Source organism: Phocoena sinus, chromosome 4, assembly GCF_008692025.1.
Source record: "Phocoena sinus isolate mPhoSin1 chromosome 4, mPhoSin1.pri, whole genome shotgun sequence".
NCBI lineage: Eukaryota > Metazoa > Chordata > Mammalia > Artiodactyla > Phocoenidae > Phocoena > Phocoena sinus.
In genome coordinates this window covers 121,704,236-121,726,387 of record NC_045766.1, presented here as the reverse complement: position 1 = coordinate 121,726,387, position 22,152 = coordinate 121,704,236, and the positions used below count along the sequence as shown (strand labels likewise).

At 36.7% G+C, this 22,152-nt stretch overlaps 1 non-coding gene across 1 annotated transcript; it reads left to right on the top strand.

Moving 5' to 3' along the window:
* Positions 1-8,908: 8,908 nt before the first annotated feature.
* LOC116753775 lies at positions 8,909-9,015 on the top strand. The gene has a single exon (XR_004349870.1). It is a non-coding gene; the product is annotated as a U6 spliceosomal RNA (small nuclear RNA).
* The last annotated feature ends 13,137 nt before the right edge of the window (positions 9,016-22,152 follow it).

The following is a 22,152-nucleotide window of genomic DNA, read 5'->3' as shown; positions in this document are numbered from 1 at the left end:
TTTCTGGAGGCTCTAAGGGAGAGTTCACTTTCTCCTTATTTGGATTCAGTTTCTTGTGATTGTAGGTGTGAGATCAGTGTATGGGTTCATAACAGGCTTCCCCAGGATGTGCCACTTGTGGCATGTGGGTTATTTTGAGCTAAAGGCAATGAAGACCACGCAAGCTCAAGAGAAACTGCTACTTCCTTAATTAACTAGAAGAATTTAAATTGGGGCTTTTTCCCAGAAAAAAGTTATTCCCAGAGATACATTTTATCTAGGTGGCCCCATATGTATGGCAGGGCAAACATCTAATTACCAAACATCTGTTTTCCTCTTATTGTCCTGTGAATGACCTTCCTGTCCTTGAAAGCCCCAGGTCCCTATCCCATTCCTTATCTCTGGATGGCATGTCTATCTCATTTTAATTTTTCTGTCTTTCACCCTCTTATGTATGTGGGATTCCTGTAAGTATGAAATTAAATTTGATTTTCTCCTGTTAATCTGTCTCATGACAATATAATTCGTAGACCAGCCAGAAGAACCAAGAAAGGTAGAGGACAGTTTTCTTCCTCCCTGACATCAGCTCTTCCTGGCTGGCTGTCAGCTGTTGCCTTTCAGCTTCCAGAGGCTGCCTTTGATCCTTGACTCACGGCTGTCTTCTTCCATCTTCAAAGCCAGTAACAACATGCTGAGTCCCTCTCATGAATCAAATCTCCCCTTCTTTCCTCTCATCTCTGACAAAGCCAGGAAAGGTCCTCTAATTTTAAAGATACCTGAAGTAAGATTGGGCCAACTAGGACCCTCCCCTTAATCACACCTACAAAGTCTCTTTTGCCATGTGAGGCAACATATTCATGAGGTTCCAAGCGTAGAGTATGGACGTCTATTGCAGGGGGCCCTTATGCTGCCTACCATGACTCTTGACATTGATTACTTTACCCAGTGCATTTGTTTGGTAAGGCTGACATAACAAAATACCACAGACTAGGGGCTTAAACAACCAAAATGTATTTTCCTCACAGTTCTATCAGCTACACGTCCAAAACAGAGGTGTCAGCAGATTTGATTTCTTCTGAGGCCTCTCTACTTGGCTAGCAGATGGTCATCTTCTTGTTGTGTCTTTACATGGTCTTTTCTCTGTGTACATGCAGCCCTGGTATCTCTTTGTGTGACCAAATTTCCGTTCCTTAGAAGGACACTACTCAAATTAGATTAGGGTCCACCCTAAAGTCCTCATTCTAACTTAATCACCTCTTTGAAGACCTACCTCCAAATACAGTCACATTTTGAGGTATTGAGGATTAGGGCTTCAACATATGAATTTTGGGGAGAGGCAATTCAGCCCATAAAAGACAGTAATTTGGGCATTATGAGAGCTGGGAATTTACAATGCCACTTCTCTCAAAGTGCAACTGAGAAAACCAGTAATCAGATAAACCAAGTAGCTCAAGGTTATGTAGGCAGTCCATTGTATGTCAAGAGCTCCAATCAAGTCCAGCACATTTGCAGTGCAAACTTAATTTTCCCAATATGCCATGTTCCCCCTCCACACAGTCATATAATTTTAATACATATCTTACCAAAATTCAATTGTAGGGCTTGATTTTGCAAAATGAGCACATAAAAGAATAGTAATACGTGCTTATCTACTGTGGTTTCTGAATATGAAACACTATTTTTGGGGGTGGGGGGTGACCCATGTATTTTCACAGGCTTAAACTTCTGACTGATTGGCTCTCCTGAGTTTTGTTTTGTTTTATGTTTTTACCAGGAGTACGTCTTTTCAGGACTCAAGGAAAACACCACCTCACCACATTAAACATAAACTAAATTAATTTTAAGGACTTAATAGATATATTCAGTCTACCACATAATAATGAAATGGCTCTAGCTCTGACTTTAAATAACACATGGTGAATTGAGGCATCAGACAAGGAAACTGGAAATCCTAATAGACTGTGGTTTTATGCTATGACTTGGGGTAGTCCAGGCTTCACACAGGAGGCACACAGAGAAGAAATGGCACAGTTGAGGGGTTGGATTGGGACAGCTGACTGGAGGAGACAGCATTGAGTTTGCCAGGGGAAAGGAGGGAGTTGAGTGGAGAGAGAATGGAAGCAGCGGTGTGAATTCAGCAAGTATGAGGCTCAGAATAGAGAGAGACAGCATTGGTAATTTAAAGAATGACAGCATTGTTAAATGTAAAGAACTGAATGTAAGTTAGTTCATTCTGCCCAGAATCTGGAGTACCACGAGTGGATCTGAAAGGTAGAGAGAAAAGGCAATGATTGGAAAATGGTACATTCGTGGAAAGTTATGAAAATAGAGATATAACCTAGGTCCTCATGATGAAAGGCCTAGTATGCTCTCCAAAAACATTAGGATTTCATCATGAAAGCAAATGAGAGTTCCTGAAGAACTGAAGTAGATAAATAGAATGAACATATTTATATTTTATCAAAACAAGTTCAGTTGATGAGTAAAAGATAAATAGGGGTGGGATATGAGAGTATGAAACAAGAAATAAAAAGCTGCAGCAATAATAGAACATAATACTAATTGAACTCTTACTATATGCCAGTTATTTTGGTGGATGCTTAAATGATGCACTTTCTATCGACTTAACTTTTGGAGTAGGTATTCTTTTTAGCTATATTTTAGTAATGAGGAAACTCAAATCAGAGAATTCAAATGACTTTCCCAAAATAAAATATCTGTTGAGTGATAGAGGTATGATTTGAGGTCTGGCAATCTGACTCCTGAGCTCATGCTCTTAAATACTACACAATCCACATCCTCAAGGAAGGTAAGACAATGAAATAAAGTCCAGAGGACTCAGGACACAGGAAAAATGGACAAAACAGGTTAATATATTGATTTTAAAAGTTGAGGAAGGTAAAAAGAATGCTAGCTCAGGAAACCCACATTTACAAAGCTCCCTGTGATTCCATGGCAATTTGTGTATTCCTCAATTGCATACATTTTCAAATTTACTTTTAATTGGGGGTTTGCTTTCTCCTTCCTATACCTGACTTCAAACTCTTCATCGATAAGGATTAAATTTTAAGAGAGAGAAGCCTAGAATAATCTGTTATAGAAAGAATGAGAGAAGCTTCTCTTTCCTCATATTAAACAAATCTTGAGTGTTGATTCTTAATTAGTCACCTACTGATTATGTGCTCCTTTGACAAGTTACTTCATTTTGTTAATTATTTCATTAATTACATATGAATTTATGACGATAATGAAGATTTCACTTTAGGATTAATTTGTCTATGTAGCTGCAGCATTGGTTAGTAAATGTTACTTATTTTTGCTTCATTGTTTTGGTCTTCAAGGAAACTTCAATCAGAAGATAAGTCATCTAATATTGTTTAAAGTATCTCTATTTTTCTCATTTCCAAAGAGAAAAGATGCAGTTGATTTAGTATTAAAGGAAGTTAATGTGAAGAAAAATATTATAATATTAAACTATTATTCAGCTAGATTCTTATGTAAATAGCCTTTGTGTCAAAGATACTTACACAAGCATAGATCACTACTTTAGCATATCCCATTGCACTCAGCATTACTCCCAACCAGGACCACTGTCACAGGCTGCACGTATTAGGGCCCCATAGTTGCTTTCACGCTCTGCTGTTGATACGTTGAAATACCTAATAAGTTTTGAAAAAGAAGCCTGCACTTACATTTTGTACTTGGTCCCACAAATTATGTAGCTGGTCTAGTTCCCACCTATCGAAATATAGATAGTTGGCACTCTCCTCCTTACTCTTTCAACATTAATTAAAATTAAATACATCAAAACCCAATTAATTCTATTTATTACACATAGATATTGAGAATTCTAGAAAATCACAACCTTGTAAATGTTCATTAACATTAAATACATTTAATGGATTTTTAAAATTTAACTGCTCTAGTTCCCCAAGGCAAGGTATCCTCACCAAAAATCTAGGTTTCACAATGCATTTGGTTTTTGACTGAAAATTTTACCCATAACAGTGCCAGGACTCACATTCTAAGTATCTCCTTTGTGCCTATCCTTCTTCAAAGACTTCAAAGTCAGCTACTGTGGTATAATCCATATGTAAAGAAAGGGAAAGGGAGGGATATTCTCCATTGTATTTCTATATTTTTATTTTTCTTCTATCTGAAACCTTCCCAGTTCTTTTAGAAGATTTTCTCAAATTTTTTTTCCCACTTCCCTTAGTGATCATTTAATGAAAAATCTACAACTGGTTGGGCTAGGAAGGTTAATTCTTTACACATTCATTTAATAATTTTTATTAAATCACTATACTTCACCTAGCATTCACCTAGCAGAGGATATAGCAGTGAGGAAGCTACAAAATCCTTTCCCTGTGGGAGCTTAAATTCTAGTGGTCATTTATACCTTTTAGGTAACTCTGACATATATAATATCAGAACTACAAGAACAAAGCCCATTAATAACTTAGATATCTTTTCTTTTCTAAATACATTTTCATTTTTCATAGGCAAAGTTTTGAGGGTTTTTTTTTTTTGAGCTGGAAGGAAATTTTGATGTCACTAGTGTTAGGAATGATAGGGTTTGTGGATAAATCATTCTCTTAAAAATCAAATTCTCTTTAAATGTGAATCTACTCATCTTTATTTTACAGTATTTGTTGTACAGTTTTCAGAATCCAAAAAAAAAGGTACTAAATGTCAACTAAAATTACGACTGAAAACAAACCTATTAGGGAATACAGCTATGACTGAATCAGATTATCAGCTAAGATTATACTGTTTTTCTGAGATTTAATGAAATTTGTATGTGTTTCCTAAGATATGTCTTAACACTCTGTTCTATTCTTTCTTAAATTCTTGTTCCCATTTCTGCTTCCAAGTTCCTTCTGCTGAGTTATACATCTCACTTTTACAACTGTTTCCTCTTAGCCTCTCATAAATCCAGTTGTAAAATACAGTTCTCATCAGTGGATGTAGCATATATTAGAAGTTTTGAAACAAAAAAAGTCTTTTGCTCCACAAAACTTAAAAGTGAATAGTTAAATTTTTTATTATTACTTAGCAAGAACTTTATTCTTTATTAAGAATTGTTCTATATCAATTATTTTGATCACCTTGAAAATTTCTACATAAAGTCTAGCTCCAGACAATGATTCTTAGGCTATTTTCATTTTTATATTTTGCCCTCTTTTGGTGTCTAATCCAGCCTCCAAGTTCCTGTTCATTTCCTATCAATGTAGTTTAGCTGATTTCTACTTTTGCCTTATATAATCACCTATATCAAATGAGTTTTTAGCAAAAAATGTCAGTTTTATTTCTTAGAGGTAGTTTGCTGTAAGAAGTTTAAAATAATACTTTAAAAACTGCTGTAAGTAATTGAGTTATTTAATATAATATGTACAAAGTTAGAGAAGTACAGGGCACTATGGGAATCCACAGGAAAGGTATTTTGGTGATATTAGGATGGGCTGGCTCCCCGGTTGAAGTGGCACTTAGGATGAGAAGCAATGAAACTATGTGCTATATATAGACTGAGGAAAGGAAAGTGTGAAATACTCAAAACCAAAGCTGAGAAGATACTTGGGAAAGTGACAAGAATTCAATATACTTGGAGGGTGGTGTGTGGAACACAAGGAGATGGATGCAGAAAGGAGGTGAAAGTAGAACAGGGTTATGATCACTAGGGATAATCACTGTAGGTTATTAAAAAGTTTGAACTTCTTCCTAAAAATGAAAACACTGGAAAGGTTTTAAGCAAAGTGATAACAATCTGTTCTCTACTTCAAAAATTTTATGATGGCTACAATAGCCACAATGGATCCCAGGGAACAAATGTGAAAATTCAGAAACTAGTTACGAAGTACAGTATTGTGGAAATTCAGGTGATAAATGATTGTGGTTTGAAGCAGGATAATAGCATAGGTAATGGAGAAACAGGAAGAGGTATAAGAGGGTTCACTGTGAACCAATGTTGACAAAAATTCATTGATTTTGAAATTCACTGCATGTTAGAGAAATTGGTTGATTTATATTTTTGATATTAAAGGCAAAGTGTATCTGACTAAACTGATTGTCTGTTATTTAAGTGGTTTTTGTTGCCTGTCCCCAAGATTTGATTTACACTTTGGAAATGACAGAAAATGAAAAATTCCTTTTATATTTTTTAACTTGATATTTTTAGACAAAATACCAATAAAGAAAAACACATGAGTTACACAATTTTTTCCCTCAGATAAGAGAGGTGGAAATTTAAGACTTGTTTCCTTTATCTTTTCAGAGAATCCCATTGAGTTTAGGACTGGGAAAGACTTTAAAGCACTTTCTTTTCAAATTACACATTTGATAAGAGGATTCCATTAAAAGCATCCCTATGAGGGTCACATAATCTGGTGCTTCTCAAACTTCAATGTGTATATGAATGACATGAGGATCTTGTTAAAATGTGAATTCCAGGTCTGTAATTTTGGGAGGAGTAATTTTAATAAGTTTTAATGTGAAATTTTGAGTCTTTAATACTGTTCCAGCTGTTGCTGATGTTCTTGATGGACTATCTTTTGAGTACTATGGGTCTAACTTACACTTGAAAACAACTCCTAGTTAAACCAAGTTCATTGCTAATCCTGACATTATGGCATTATGAGAGAACACTGTTGAGTCCAGAATTTAGGTTAAATGAAAAAACTTTTATCTTTTATTTATACATGTTTACTATCTCCTAATCTGAGAGCCAGCTTAAGCTCAAGTTTTCTCTGCAAAGTGAAGGGTAGATGGTACCTTTCTGTAGGACTCCTTGAATTAACTGGGGATAACTGATTGAGCCACATAACCCAGTGAATTAACTGAACAAAATAGGCACCATTTAATTTAGTTTAAAAGTGACAGTGTAATATATCTACATCTACAAGCAAATTCCTTCACTTTACGTATTTTTTGAAGATTCATTTACATGAATACTACTTCAGACTAAACTTTAGAGACATATCTCCAAATCTGGAAATACTTAGTTATCTCAGCACATTTCAATTTGCATCTTATCTTATATAAATATTTTGGAATGAATACTGAAAGCTGTATAGTTATAGAATTTGACCCCATGTTTGTCTGTTTGAAAGCCTTTGTTTTTTCCATTATTACTTGACTCTCTGTATTTTTTCTCCAATCAAAGTTAAATTGTAAAAAGATCAATTTGAGTCCGTTTCTATTTCTCTTATCTATAACATTCAGTAATAAGAAGAAAAAGAAGAAGAAGAAGGTCACCTAATTCGCAGGTTCATTTAGTGAATTAGAGTCAATATGAGCACTCATCTGGTATACAGAAGGTGCTTATAAATTGTACTGGTGGGTGTAATTAGTAGAATTATTAAAGTTACATCCTCAAGCTCTTGAAAATAGTCAGTATCCTTCTCACTGTCAGAGAATGTGCAGTGAAGTTGGGAGACTTCCTGCCTCATTCACCAGGGGTCTCTCTTGGGGCTTTTCATAGGCTCCTAACTTCTTTATATATATATATTTTTCACTTTCAATGACATTTATCGTTTTCTTTCTAATTTTATAAGGAATACATGTTCACTGCAGACAACTAGAAATACATAAAAGCACATCAACAGACACTTGGTTTGCTTCCATATCTTGGCTATTGTAAATAATGCTGCAATGATAATAAGTGTGCATATATCTTTACATATTTTACAATTTATAGAAATACGGGTGGCTTATAACAGTATAACTTCACATGCAGAAGAGTCGTTCCTATTGTTAAACTAAGTTAGAAATTTAGAATGAAGGTCAAACCAAGGCGTGTGATTTCTATAAACGTTTCACAGACTCACTAATACATTTTTGGAGAGTTTAACTTCATATTTAACTTTCATTTAAGAAGCTTCAGTGGTCTTTCACATGTCTAGTGTTTTTTTGAAAAATAAGAAAAGAAAACACAAGACAAATATTATTCCTTAAATTATTTCTGGTTATAATTTTAAAATAAAATAAATATTTGATTTAGCAATAATATGTGAATTACTGGCAGTGGTGAGGTCATGAATGTAAATGAGCTGGAAAAGTTCCACATGACATAAAGTCCATTTAGAAAAAGTGAGAAAATTACTGGCCTTGCCATATGAGAAATATTTATGTAATTAGGTTGATTTTTGGTGTATTTTTTTATGCTTGAATTTATTAACTGATCATTTGTAAAGTTTATAAAGCTTTCTTTTCTGTTCATTGTTTATGCTTCCTATTTAGCTGTGCAGTGGAATCAAAGACACATGAATGAATATAATGTTTTTGTAATTATTTGTTCATCAGCAATGAGCATTCAAGTTTTTCTGGTATTATGAAATCATTGGTTTGATACAAATAATACACAATGATTTTACTAAGTCGGAAAGTGACAATATAGAGTTCTCATCTAGTGGAACATTTTTGCTTGGACAAAATTATTTTAAACAAAAAACTAATAAAAGCAAAACAATAGAAAACAGTAACAGTTTTTATTGCCTTTGTATTTTTAAGTTTTGTCTAAAATTTCCTGTTTTCCTTCAATAAACACTTATTATCAGAAAATATATTTGTTTAGTTGACATATTTAATTTTTAAATAATCAACTTCCTAATATTAACTTAGTTAGCAAAGAACTATTACCTCATATGAAGTAGCTAAATCTATTTACACAACTAAAATCCATCTAAAGTGTCAATATCCTCTTCCACCATATTGTTTCACCACACAAACCTTCAGTGGCAAAATCTCATCTTTTATGAAATGAGTAATAATCTTTTTTGTAATATGATGGCTGTATGGGGGTAATGCTTAGAATTATTATTTTTAAGAGGAGAATCTCTAGCCCTCCTTGATCTATATCCCTCTCATATACATAGCCCTTGAAACATGGGGTATATTGATTCCAGACAGCCTCCTATTAAAAAAAAAAGATCAGGTGCTTGTTTTGGGAGTACATATTGTAAAATTGTAATGAAAACACCTAGACTAGCATGGACCCTGATCAAAGATGACAGACAAATTTGTGAAGCGTTCGTATTTTTATTCTCTAATGAAAATTAAAGTAGCTGAGTTTTGTTTTTTCATTTTTAAAGATTGAGCTGTATGATGCCTAGTTAGGTTTAAACAAATGAGATACAAATGAAATAAAAATAATATAATTTTACTTAAGAGCTCACAAAAATGAAGTAACTTATAATTTTAAGAAAATTTTCCTTGGTATGCAGCCAAATGTTAATTTTTAAATGATGTGTTTTTACCTTTCTTTCCCTTTGTAACTTAGTTTATAAAAAGCAACTTTAAAAAAGCTCTTTTATAAATTCATAAAATTATCCAGATTACCTGCTTTGCATTGCTCAAGTTCATAACAGAATTGTTTACTTCTTCTTTTCTTTTTGTCTAGGTAAACTTGATGCTGATATTGACAACTGATGTAACTGTAGTATTATTAACACTTTGCTTCAAATAAAAACAAGTCCAGGAGTAGATAAGGAGAGACCTTATTCAAAAAGACTAATACAATAGGGGGAAACCTTGGAGCTCAGAAATCTGCAAGTGCCTCAAAATCAAACACAAAAAGGCTTTTCTTTTATAGAGAGAGGTAAGCAGAGCTTAGCAGAAACTTTTAAGAGTAAGTTGAACAAACAAGGAGTGTGTAAATAGTATAATAGATGCAATCTGTTGACTGAAAAAAATGCACAAACTAAAAACTGAGAATTATGTTTAATTTGGTGGACATACTGAGGACTTAAGCCTGGGATACAGCCTCTCAGATAGCTCTGAGCAACTGTTCCAAAGAGGTAAGGGAAGAGCCAGAATATGTAGTTTTTGCACACTCAAAGAAAACAAAACAAAACAAAAACAGGTAGTTTTTTAAATCTTTTTAATCAAAAGATTACTGTTAAAGAAAACTAGACATCTCAAATTAATGAATTTAGTGCTCTTCTACGTATGGGAAGATGCAAGAGTCTGACTGGGATCATTGAAATCATCATTTTGATATGTACCTTAACTATCTAGGGCCACAGTGTGCAATTTTTTTTTTGTTGAAAGGTCTGACAGGAAATGTGTCTGCTGGGCCTGCTGATTTGGGGATTGGGGGGGAGTGCATATTCTGTACCTTAACCTTTGACTCAGGGATGGGGACAAGCTAAAGTTCAGGGAACTGTGGGGAAAGAGAAGCCTGAATAAAGTTTGGTCAAGACAAAGCAGAGGAGAAGAAATACACAATTGTGAATACTTGGTCAGGAGCTATAACAGTATGTTGTGTGTGTGTGTGTGTGTGTGTGTGTGTGTGTGTGTGTGTGTGTGTGTAAGTACACTTATTGGTGGCTCAGTGCTTCACTTTGTTTGTGATAAGCTATTTTGATGGTTTTGTATGTAGCTGTGGTATTAGATAAAGATATTTGGGGGCTTCCCTGGTGGCGCAGTGGTTGAGAGTCCGCCTGCCGATGCAGGGGACGCGGGTTCGTGCGCTGGTCCGGGAGGATCCCACATGCCGCGGAGCGGCTGGGCCCATGAGCCATGGCCGCTGAGCCTGCGCGTCCGGAGCCTGTGCTCCGCAACGGGAGAGGCCACAGCAGTGAGAGGCCCGCGTACCACAAAAAAAAAAAAAAAAAAAAAAAAAGATATTTGATGTTTGTCCCCTTCCTGTCTCCTAAAACCAAGTTCCTAAAAAGCTTGGAATTTCCTAAGTGATAAGGATGATAAAGGCCTTTTGTTATAAGAGGCAACTCTTGGTGAATGGGACCCTAGATAGCTTCAGGATGGGGGCTGGTTGCCAGAAAAATCATGCCTTGATTGGAAGCTTGGGGAGAAGAAACTAGAGATTGAGTCAATCACCGATAACCAATGAAATCTCCATAAAATATCTAAATGATGGGGTTTGAAATCTTCCAGGTTCATGAGCACATGGAGGGGCTGAGAGAATGGCACACCTGGAGAGGGCACAGAAGCTCCATGATCCCTCTTCCCCTACTTTGCCCTCTGCATCACTGTCACTTTGGCCATTTCTGATGTTTAGCCTTAATAACAGACTGGAAAAGGTAAGTAAAGTGTTTTCCTGTGTTCTGTGAACCTGAAGAGGTTGAACCTGATTTACAGTTGGTGGGTTAGAAGTATGAAGGGCCTGAGACTTGTGACTGGCATCTGGAACTGGAGCTGTCTTGTGGGACTGAGCTCCTTAGCTTGTGAGATCTGATGCTAACTCCAGGTAGGCAGTGTCAGAATTCATCTCAATTGTTGAACACACAGTCAGTGTCTGGAAAATTAAATAAGTGGTGTTGGAAAAGATACCATGTATTTGGTGTCAAGAACAAGAAACTCTCTTTTGGTGTTAGAAAAAAATGGAATTTTCTAGAACAGCCCTGGCCCAGAGAAACATGTGGTTTATGAAGAGAAAGAATAAAAGGGTAGGGGATGAGGAATCTTTAATCCATGGTTGGCTACTTAGTCACCCAAGGTATGAAACTTCAGCTGCATTGCGATCACTTACTAAAGGTAAAAGTTACTAGCGGTATTTAGAAATGGTTGCAGACCTGACTTCCAAGGACTTCAGTCACTGGATAACTAAGGAAATGTAAAATAATAAGAAGCATGCCAAACATATAATCCATTGTTAGTTATTATTATCTGTAATAGCTAAAATGAATGAAAATGCTGAGTTGGACCTTGATGCTAGACCAAGCACAGATTTCTCTTGCTGAGAGTCAAGGAACTTGTCCTAGCAGGGTGGAAATTTTTAAAGGGTTACTAAGAAATGGAGTGAATAAAGGAAACATTGACAGGGGTGAAAAAATGAGGAAGAGAAAGGAGAGAGTCAAGAAGCCTCTTGTAGAAGGGTGAGAATATTTAGATGGTTATTTAAAAATGGGATGAATAAAATGAACATTGATGTTATTGAAACAAACGTCTTAATACACCACTATTGAAAGTTAAGTGGACCAAAGAAAGTCCCTTCTGATCTCCCAACATTAAAAGGCCCCAAATAAGTCCACTCTATGTGCCGTCGTTTGGAGGAATTAAAAAAATGAGAAGGCAAATATTTCAATGAGAAACTGACCCTGGAAATACTTGATGCCATAATTGGGCCAATTAATCAAGATAATGATTGACAAAAGGACTCTGGTCCCTCAGCTAGAAACCCTGCTGGAGACAACAAAGCCTTTTGTACTTACGTGGTTATAATGGTCAAGGGGTAGGAAGAAGTTTCTGGGATTTCTTGACATAGGAACCATTAGCCCTGTGGTACCAAAACCCACTGGTGAAACACTAACATGGACTTCAATTAGATTTAGCAAATATAGAAATGTAAGAGCTAGTAGGATTAAGGTGGAGGTCTGGAAGAAAATTAGAATGTTTAAACAGTTTCTGTGTGAAGAGGTTGTATCCCCTTTACTTGAATGTTTTATGAGAATCTACGGATATTTTGTCTGACTGTGGAATGCCTAATTTACCTAGTGTTATAAAACCAAAAACTGTTAATGAAGGCCTGACGAAGGCTACAGTTACAAATGTAAGGGTTAATGGGATTAAGGTGAAGTTTGAGAGAAGAGTTGGTAAATTTGAATAGGCTTTATTTGAAATGGTTGCAGCTATTTCACACGAATGTATTATTAGGACAGACATCATATCTGATTGAAAACATTTCCCTTATCTACTATTGTAAAACACAAGCTATGTAAATCAACCCTTCAAGCAATATTAATTGGACATGCTAAATGGGAACCAGTAAGATTGGCTGAGCCCAAAAAGCACAGAATAGAAACTGGTTTGCTGGTATGGACAAATTCTCTGAGATACCCCTATATTGAGTGTATACTAGGGCTTATGGCAAAATCTGTGAGTGCCTCCCTGCAATGACTACTGGGACGTCAGAAATGTTCATTTGAGGGGCAATTACCAGTTGGTATCAGAAATTAGTTATAACTGTCCCTATGATTGAAGGACATAAAATAATCTTGAAACCTGAAACACCCATGTCTTGGGTAATGTTGGATAAATGTTCTAATGGGGAGGACAGTGTCCAGAAGAGTTTCATAATGAAATGGAAATGATTTACAGTTGGCCCTCCATAGCTTTAGATTCCACATCCATAGATTCAACCAAGCATGGATGGAAAATATTAAAAAAAGAATCCAGAATGTTCCAGAAAGCAAAATTTGAATTTGCCATATGGCAACTATATACATAGCATTTACGTTGTATTAGGTATTACAAGTAATCTAGAGATGACTTAAAGTATACAGAAGGATATGCATAAGTTATATGTAACTACTATACCATTTTATATGAGACTTGAGCATCTTCAGATTTTGATATCTGTGGGTGTCCTGGAAGCAATCCTCCGTGGATACCCAGGGATGACTGTATATAAGATCCTTATACTAAGGTAATCCAAGGAGACACCCGTGAGTAGGGAGCTCTTTCCCCAGGACAGAATTTGTAACTGCGTGAAGAGCTGCTGGATTCTATTGTCACTTGGACAGCGTCCTATAAACAGCAATCAAAGGGGTGCCTGGTTTACGGATGGTAGTCCAAAAGTGAACGGACAGCATCCTGTTTAGAAGGCCACCACTCTGACTGAAAAAGGTAAAGCATCAGTTCAGTGGGCTGCATTGCTTGCTGCTTGCCACAGTGTTTCAGTTTTTACTCAATGATGGGTTGCTCCTGGCAGGCCTGCAAGCCCTGTACCTGCCCAGCCTCAAGACTGAAGAAAGAGCCTGGAGTCAGTGACAGAGACATCTCATTCTTTTATCCTTGGCTACTATTCTTTCTATTTTCCATTTATGCCCAAACATTTACGTCTTTGAAAGGGATATTAGGGTTGGCCACTGTGCTGGTCTAGAGTGTAGGCAGCAGTATTAGTCTAGCAAGTACTTCCCCTCATCTAGGGAGGGGGTTGTGGGAACCTCCTGATTTATAGCCATTAAGTCAGAAGTAAGGATGGCCCAGGGCTTGTTACTGGTGTCTGAAGTGTGAGACTTGAACCCCTTTAACCTGTGGAATCTGATGCTAAATCCAGGTAGATTGTGTCAGATTTGAATTGAATTGTTGAACACCCTGTTTGTGTGTCAGAGAATCAGAGGAATGGTTGGTATGGGGGAAGAAAAACCCTTCAATAGTATAAAATCAATTATTAAGTCTCTATTAAAGTTGGACAGTTTAGCTTTTTTTCTATCTGTAAGCACATCACTAATCTGGCCCATTTCATGAGTCCTACTGATCGTAAGAGGGACTGAATAAAGGAGAGTGTTTAAAATTGTTAAAAGCTATTCTCACTGCTGAGAAAAAGAATTTTAAGTGCAAGTTCTACTAGTGATGGGCCAGTAGTTGCAAATTTGCATATAAAGGATGGCATATTATTTTCACCTTTCAAGTACTTGAGACTATTATACCTTTAGACAACTGATGCTTAACTAAACAGTACATTTTCCGTTCCTGCAATTTTTTTTTTTTTTGTAATTCAGTGGGTTGATTCCATTAATCATTTCTGCTCTCTTCAAAACTCTTTCCAAATCCCTGTAGGTATCGATATTAAGGTAAATAAAGCAGAAAGAAACAAATCTGCTGTCATCTGAGTCACAAGTTGCAGGTAATAGATTCATTCTTATCCTTGATTTAGGAAACGACAGCCTGTCCATCAGTGATGATCAGAAATTATATGGTTTCAATTCTGTGCAGCCCAGCTCTTGGTAGGTGTGGGGTGAAAAGTACCCTCACCAATGAACTCAGCTTCAGCTTCTGGTAAATCCAAGCCCTCACCCTTCCATGACACATGAAAGGAGTCAATGTCTCAGATCAGTCCTAATAAAGACAATCTTGCTATTAGTACCCTAAGACCTATTACTCCAACTTCTCTTTGGATGTGTGAAATAAAATTAATATTTTATGGCAAGACAAGAAAAATTTAAACAAAAAAATTTCTCTGCCTTTTGGCCTCCTCTCTCCCTGCACTGTGCTTTGTGTATCTGCATTTTGCATTGACCAAACCTCCCCAATGGTAGAAATACCTGCTCAACCATAAAAAGCAACATTCTCCTAGCATCAGTAAGACAAGTCCTTAAAGATAACATTCCTTCTTGATCTCTTAAGGGGTCACATAGTGCTTTTATATCTGGATTATGTAAACTGTCAATAATACGTCATTTGATGTACAGCTCTTTGTCTCAAAATAAACTTATATAACTGTGCTTTGACTTCTAATGTGTGGAACAGTTCTCAGAGCTTTCTGAGATGCTTTTCCTGGGTTATAATCCTCAAATTTGGCTTGAATAAAATTTTCCATTTCTTTCTTAGATCGACTGGTTAATTTTTCATTAAGAGATGGCTGTGTTTTCTCCCTTTATATAATCTCAGAAATAGCCTCTAATTGTCATTTGTAATTCTATGGCTGGACCTCAAGCTCTTGTATTTATGCTTCTACTCTTAAATATATTTTTTTTCCACAAAACAATCATAAAATATAGACAGAGTAGCACCAGACACTGTAGTACCTGCTATACATATATAATTTCATTTAGCACTCATCGCAAAAATATAGGGTAGATAATATTTTCCCACTTTTTCTGGACAAGTTAAATTAACTGTGATTAACAACTACTAAGTAATAAATGGTCAACAGGATCTAATCTAGATCGACTCTGTTCTTTCTACTCTACTACGCTGCAGCTCCCAGTCCATGGTCCACTTTCCAGTGTGTTCATCTACAATGCCCACCTAGTTCTTTACTTCATATTGCCACTTCCTTATAGAGAATATTACCCCCCAAAGCCACTTAAACTTGCCAACTGAAACCATGGAAATGTAACCCTTCTATGCCTGTGGATCATTAGGTTTTCCTACCTCTCCAGTATGCAAAGCAGGGATTCTAAAGGTGGGTTACATGGATCTCCCTGGGTTTAATAATTGGTTTGGGGGAATTCTGTGATATCCTTAAAGCTATGCAAAACAAAGCAAAAAAAAAAAAAAAAAACCAAAAAAGTGTGTGTGTGTTTGTGTGTGTGTGAGAATATGTGCTTTCTCCTAGGGTAGTAAACTCTTTACCTACCAGTTATCCTCTTTACAGATGTACAGATGTATAAATCAGGGATCATGTCATTAAAGGGCTTCTGTCATGCTCAAAGCCATTGTGATTTTTAAGGTGGACTCTATGCAACCACTCATAAGTAACTTCTCTTTCTCTTCACATGTGGGAGAGGAATCAACAGCTGTATTTGGTGGTGCCACATGTGTGGCAGAGTGTAGGAGGGATTTTGTTTTCTGTTCTCATCTACTTCATCATTACTATTTCTCACTTTGCTTCTATCATCTTCTGGTGCATATCTCCTTTGTGGCCTATTTTATTTATTTATGAAAAATATTAATATTATGATGTGTATATGCTCATTTTATATTAATATGAAGAGTTATTTAATTATTTTTTTCTTTTTTTTTCTTCTGTAGCACTTTGAATATGTCATTCTACTGCCTTGTGGGGTTCTTTGGTTTGGTTTTGTTTTTTTGTGGTACACAGGCCTCTCTCTATGGTGGCCTCTCCCATTGAGGAGCACAGGCTCCGTATGCACAGGCTCAGCAGCCATGGCTCACAGGCCCAGACACACCGCGGCATGTGGGATCTTCCTGGACCGGGGCACAAACCCATGTCCCCTGCATTGGCAGGCGGACTCTCAACCACTGCGCCACCAGGGAAGCCCTGGGGTCCTTTGTTTTTTATGAGAAGTCAGCTGTTACCCATATTGGGGTTTTCTTGTAACAAGCCATTTTCTCTTCCTGTTTTCAAGATTTTTTTCTTTGTTCCTGATTTTCAACAATTTAACTATGATGTATCTGAATGTGAATCTTTTTACATCAACAGTTGCAGTGTGTTGAGATTTTTGGCTTTGTAGATTGACATTCTTCATCAGATTTGGGAAATTTTTTCAGCCATTATGTCTTTGAATATTATGTCATGAATATTTTTCATGTCCCTTTCTCTCTCTCCAATGCTGGTACTCCCACTATACATATGTTGATGTGCTTAATGGTTTTAAACACTTCCCTCAGGCGCTGTTTACTTTCATTCTTTCTTTTTTTCTCTTCACCGTATTGCATAATCTTTATTAATCTATCTTTGGTGTTCCTGATTCTTTTTTCTGCCAGCTCAAATTTACTGTTGAGCCCCTCTAGTAATTTTTTTATTCTAATTACTATAATTTTCAACTCCAGACTTTCAACTTGGTTCTTACTTATAATTTCTATCTCTTTACTGATATTTTTTTATTTGATGAGGCATTCTTATCTTTAGTTCTTTGAACATATTTATAGTGCCTGCTTTTGAAAACTTTATCTGACAAGTCCAACATCTGGGCTTCTTCAAAGAGTTTCTATTGCCTACATTTTTCTTTTTGTGTATGATTCACACTTTCCTGTTTGCTGTTCTTTATATGTCTCAATTTTTCATTGACCATCTCCCTCCTTGGGTGGTTTGATATGGTGTTGCTGTTTCTTCCTTGGTCATGTGTTTGTTTAGTAACTTGACTGAACTATCTCTGTAGCATCTATTTTCCGCATAATATACAGCATCTGATGGATCTTGTAATTTTTTTTTCTTGTTTTTATCTTTTAGTCTAGTGGTCTTTTATATACCTAGTGGTCACATCTAAGTCAGTTAAGCCATTTGTTTGGTCAGAGATCATGTTTAAACATCCTTAGCCAGTTAGATTTTTATCCTTTACAGTTTTTACTGTTAGATATGTGTCTGGCATAGAGGATGCTATCACAATTTAAGGAGTTTATGATCTTGTCCCATGTTCATCTAGTAACTAATCATTTAGATTTTTCCTCTCTGATCATTCCTAAGAGGACACAGCCTAAGGCATGCACATAGCCTTTCACTCTTCCAGGAATGTGTGATTTTATTTTTTAACCCTGGTTTCCTAAGATATGTCCATGAGTCAGAGTAGCTTATTATTCAGCCAGTGTTTTGTCAGAATTGCACTGACGTCTCTTGTGCCAATGAGGCTTCTGCCTTTTGTTGATGGATCTTTGTGTAGCTTGGGAAGTGCTTTTCAAATCTACCCCATATCCAGTTCTGATTGTTTCTAATGATCTGGTGCAGCCTAGCACATGCACACAACACTCCCAACCCCCATGGTTGACTGTTACTCCAAAGAAGTCTGGTAAAGACAATATTGTCCCTGGGTTCTTTTAAATTTCTGGTTCCTCTTCCATGTCACTTGTTGCTACTAGTATCAGGGTGCTATCTTAATTGCTTCCCTCTAAGGTCTTCATGGTTTTTGACAACAACCTTAGTAATGGAATTCTCTGAGCTTTATTAAAAATAAAGTCAGCCCCTTCAGGCAGAGCTGTGGATCTCTAAATTATTATGGCCTTCATCTTCCCCTGTTCAGAATCTTTGCAGGTCTGCACAGGAATTGGAGGTGAGCCAATGGCCCACTTCTAGAGTGATATCCCAGCTCGATCAGCTGAAACTGCAGGCAGTTAGTAACACCTGATCTTCTTGGCTTGCCTTTCCCTGCATGGAAACTCTGCCCTATATGCAAGCTGGAGCTGAGAAAACTGTGCCCAGTTTTTTTAGTTTATCATGTCTAGAGTGGAGCTTGCATGCTACAGTTAGGGCCTGAGTAGGGACAGGGGGCCTCAATCTTCTGAGTTATGCCTGTTTTGAATAGACCTTCAGCAAAACAGGACTTGAGATGAGAAATTCTTACTACCTACCTCTTCTGAGGTGATACCATAGCCCTTAAATGAAATTGGAGGAAGGAGTTCCCATCTTAATGTCTGTACCCTCCTGGGGTAGAGGACACGGGTAGAGTTTCTATACATGGAGCTGGGAGGGGGAAAAAGGAATAGGTCATGGCTTAAATGCCATAGTCTCCTGCTATTGTTGAGATTTAGACTTTCTTGAACAAGTGTTATACCCTTTGCTTTATGGCCTTAAAACAATTTCCAGAGACTTTAAATTATTGTTTTGTTTTCTTTTATAATTTTCTCCAGTTTAAAGGTTGTTTTGTTGGGAGTAAGGTTCACTGCATTACTCACTCTTCCATTCCAAAATTACTACTTCCTTAATCATAATTCATTGCATTACTTTCATATTGCTCCCAGAGATAAACCAACACATATATGGTCACCTTATTTTTGATAAAGGAGGCAAGAATATACAATGAAGAAAAGACAGCCTCTTCAATAAGTGGTGCTGGGAAAACTGGAGAGCTACATGTAAGAGAATGAAATTAGAACACTCGCTAACACCACACACAAAAATCAACTCAGAATGGATTAAAGACCTAAATGTAAGGCCAGACACTATAAAACTGTTAGAGGAAAACGTAGGCAGAACACTTTATGACATAAATCACAGCAAGATCTTTTTTGACCCACCTCTTAGAGAAATGGAAATAAAAATAAACAAATGAGATCTAATGAAACTTAAAAGCTATTGCACTACAAAAGAAAACATAAACAAGATGAAAAGACAACCCTCAGAATGGGAGAAAATATTTTCAAATGAAGCAACTGACCAAGGATTACTCTCCAAAATTTTCAAGCAGTTCATGCAGCTCAATTTCAAAAAAACAAGCAACCCAATCCAAAAATGGGCAGAAGACCTAAATAGACATTTCTCCTAAGAAGATATACGGATTGCTAATAAACACATGAAAGGATGCTCAACATCACTAATCATTAGAGAAATGCAAATCAAAACTACAATGGGGTATCACCTCAAACTGGTCAGAATGGCCATCACGAAAAAATCTACAAACAATAAATGCTGGAGACGATATGAAGAAAAGGGAACCCTCTTGCACTGTTGGTGGGAATGTAAATAGGTACAGCCACTATGGAGAACAGTATGGATGTTCCTTAAAAAACTAAAAATAGAACTACCATATGACCCAGCAATCCCACTACTGGGCATATACCCTGAGAAAACCATAATTCAAAGAGTCATGTACCACAATGTTCATTGCAGCTCTATTTACAATAGCCAGGACATGGAAGCAACCTAAATGTCCATCGACAAATGAATGGATAAAGAAGATGTGGCACATATATACAATGGAATATTAGTCATAAAAAGAAACAAAATTGAGTTATTTGTACTGAGGTGGATGGACCCAGAGTCTGTCATACAGAGTGAAGTAAGTCAGAAAGAGAAAAACAAATACCATATGCTAACACATATATATGGAATCTAAAAAAAATGGTTCTGAAGAACCTAGGGGCAGGACAGGAATAAAGACACAGATGTAGAGAATGGACTTGAGGACATGGGAAGGGGGAAGGGTAAGCTAGGACGAAGTGAGAGAGTGACATTGACATATATACACTACCAAATGTAAAATAGATAGCCAGTAGAAAGCAGTCGCATAGCACAGGGAGATCATCTCGGTGCTTTGTGACCACCTAGAGGGGTGGGATAGGGAGGGTGGGATAGGGAGGGTGGGAGGGAGAAGCAAGAGGGAGGGGATATGGGGATATATGTATATATATACCTGATTCACTTTGTTATACAGCAGAAACTAACACAACATTGTAACGGAATTATGCTCCAATAAAGATGTTTAAAAAAAAATTTCATATTGCTAAAAAATTTTTAAGCATACTGAAATTTATTGTTCATTTAAATTGTATGTGGAACTGACTTAAACTTAAAACCAACAAAGAAAATTTTGGTGGCATATTATTAAATACATTTAAGAATTTGCCTGACATAAGTAAACTATATGTTAAACACCATTTATAAGTTAATCTTTGGATATACATTTCATAGTGAGACAGGAGCAAATGGGGCAGGGCACAACCTTTAAAAGAATGACATAGCCTTTGAGGATACAATAAAAACTGGTTACGACAGATTAGATCCAAGATGGTGGAAGGTTCAACTTCCAGTAGACCTTGAGCCTTGTTATACACTCATTGTAATACATTAGCATGCTAAATGACACACCCAAAGGTGCCATGACAGTTCCAAGGTCAACCATAAAAGGCCAAAAGTGAGTGGTGGCCCAACTCCTGGAAATTCCCACCCCTTCCCCAAAATAGTCGGAATAATCCTCTCACTTATTAGCCAGTGAAATTACCTGGCCCAGAATAACTACCCCATAATTCAGGGCGTCTCTCACTTTCCCAGACAGCCTACATTCTGTGTGGAGTGTGTTTCTCCCAGCGCTGATCTCACTTTCCAAGATGACCCCATTCCCTGGGGCTGCTCTCGCCTTTTGAGAGGGACCACATTCTGCCTATAGAATTTATATCTCTCTAAATAAGCCTGTTTTCAATTTACTATGGCTCACTTTTGAATTCTTTTCTTTCTGAAGCTACGGACCGTCACTTGGCAATGTGTCCCAGGGACTCACCTGAGACCTGGGACATGACCATATTCTCGCACCCCATTTTCCTGCAACAATAGAGCTTTATATTTTCATGAGGACTCTTTTGAAATAACTTAATATTTCATATCTCTTTTTTTATTTTTGCCTTAGTGACAGATATAATTATCCAACTCTACTGAGAAAAGATGTTGAAATATTTTCTCCTGTAATCATTGTGAAAAGTCAAAAATTTGTAAAGGTGCAACAGTAGGTCACATCACAATTTTTGAAAAAATACTTTTTAGGCCAGTAGTAACCATCGAAATGGCAGAGATTAAAACAACAGCAGCAACCAAGTATGTAATGACTACTTTTATGTGACTATTATGTAACATATTTGCAGAAAATTCCCTCTGTATGTTAAGTATCTATACATTTGTTTGGGGCCCAGACCAACTGTGGGGCTTTTTGTGTTACTCTGTCCTCATTCCTCTTTTCAGGGGTATCTACTTTGCTTGTTGCATGACAGAGTCATAGAAAATTTTTAAAAAGACAAAAACTGTAGCACCATCTGATTCAACTGCTTTATTTTATAAATCTTAAAAACTATGTTCTAGAGAGAAAAATCAAGGTCATGTGGCTTTTAATGGACATCTGAAACTTGGGTGTCTCAAACCCCTCCCCAATACATACTTCACTCTGCATGAAGCTTCCCCCCAAAAAATAGCAGAAGGTGATGGTAACTGAACTCAAGTCACTAGAATCAACCTAGCACCTTACTCATTTATTTCCCTATACAGCTGCTGTTCCAGATGCAGTATTCGGAAATAGAGGTAACACTTCAGAACGGGTCCTTTCTATGTTG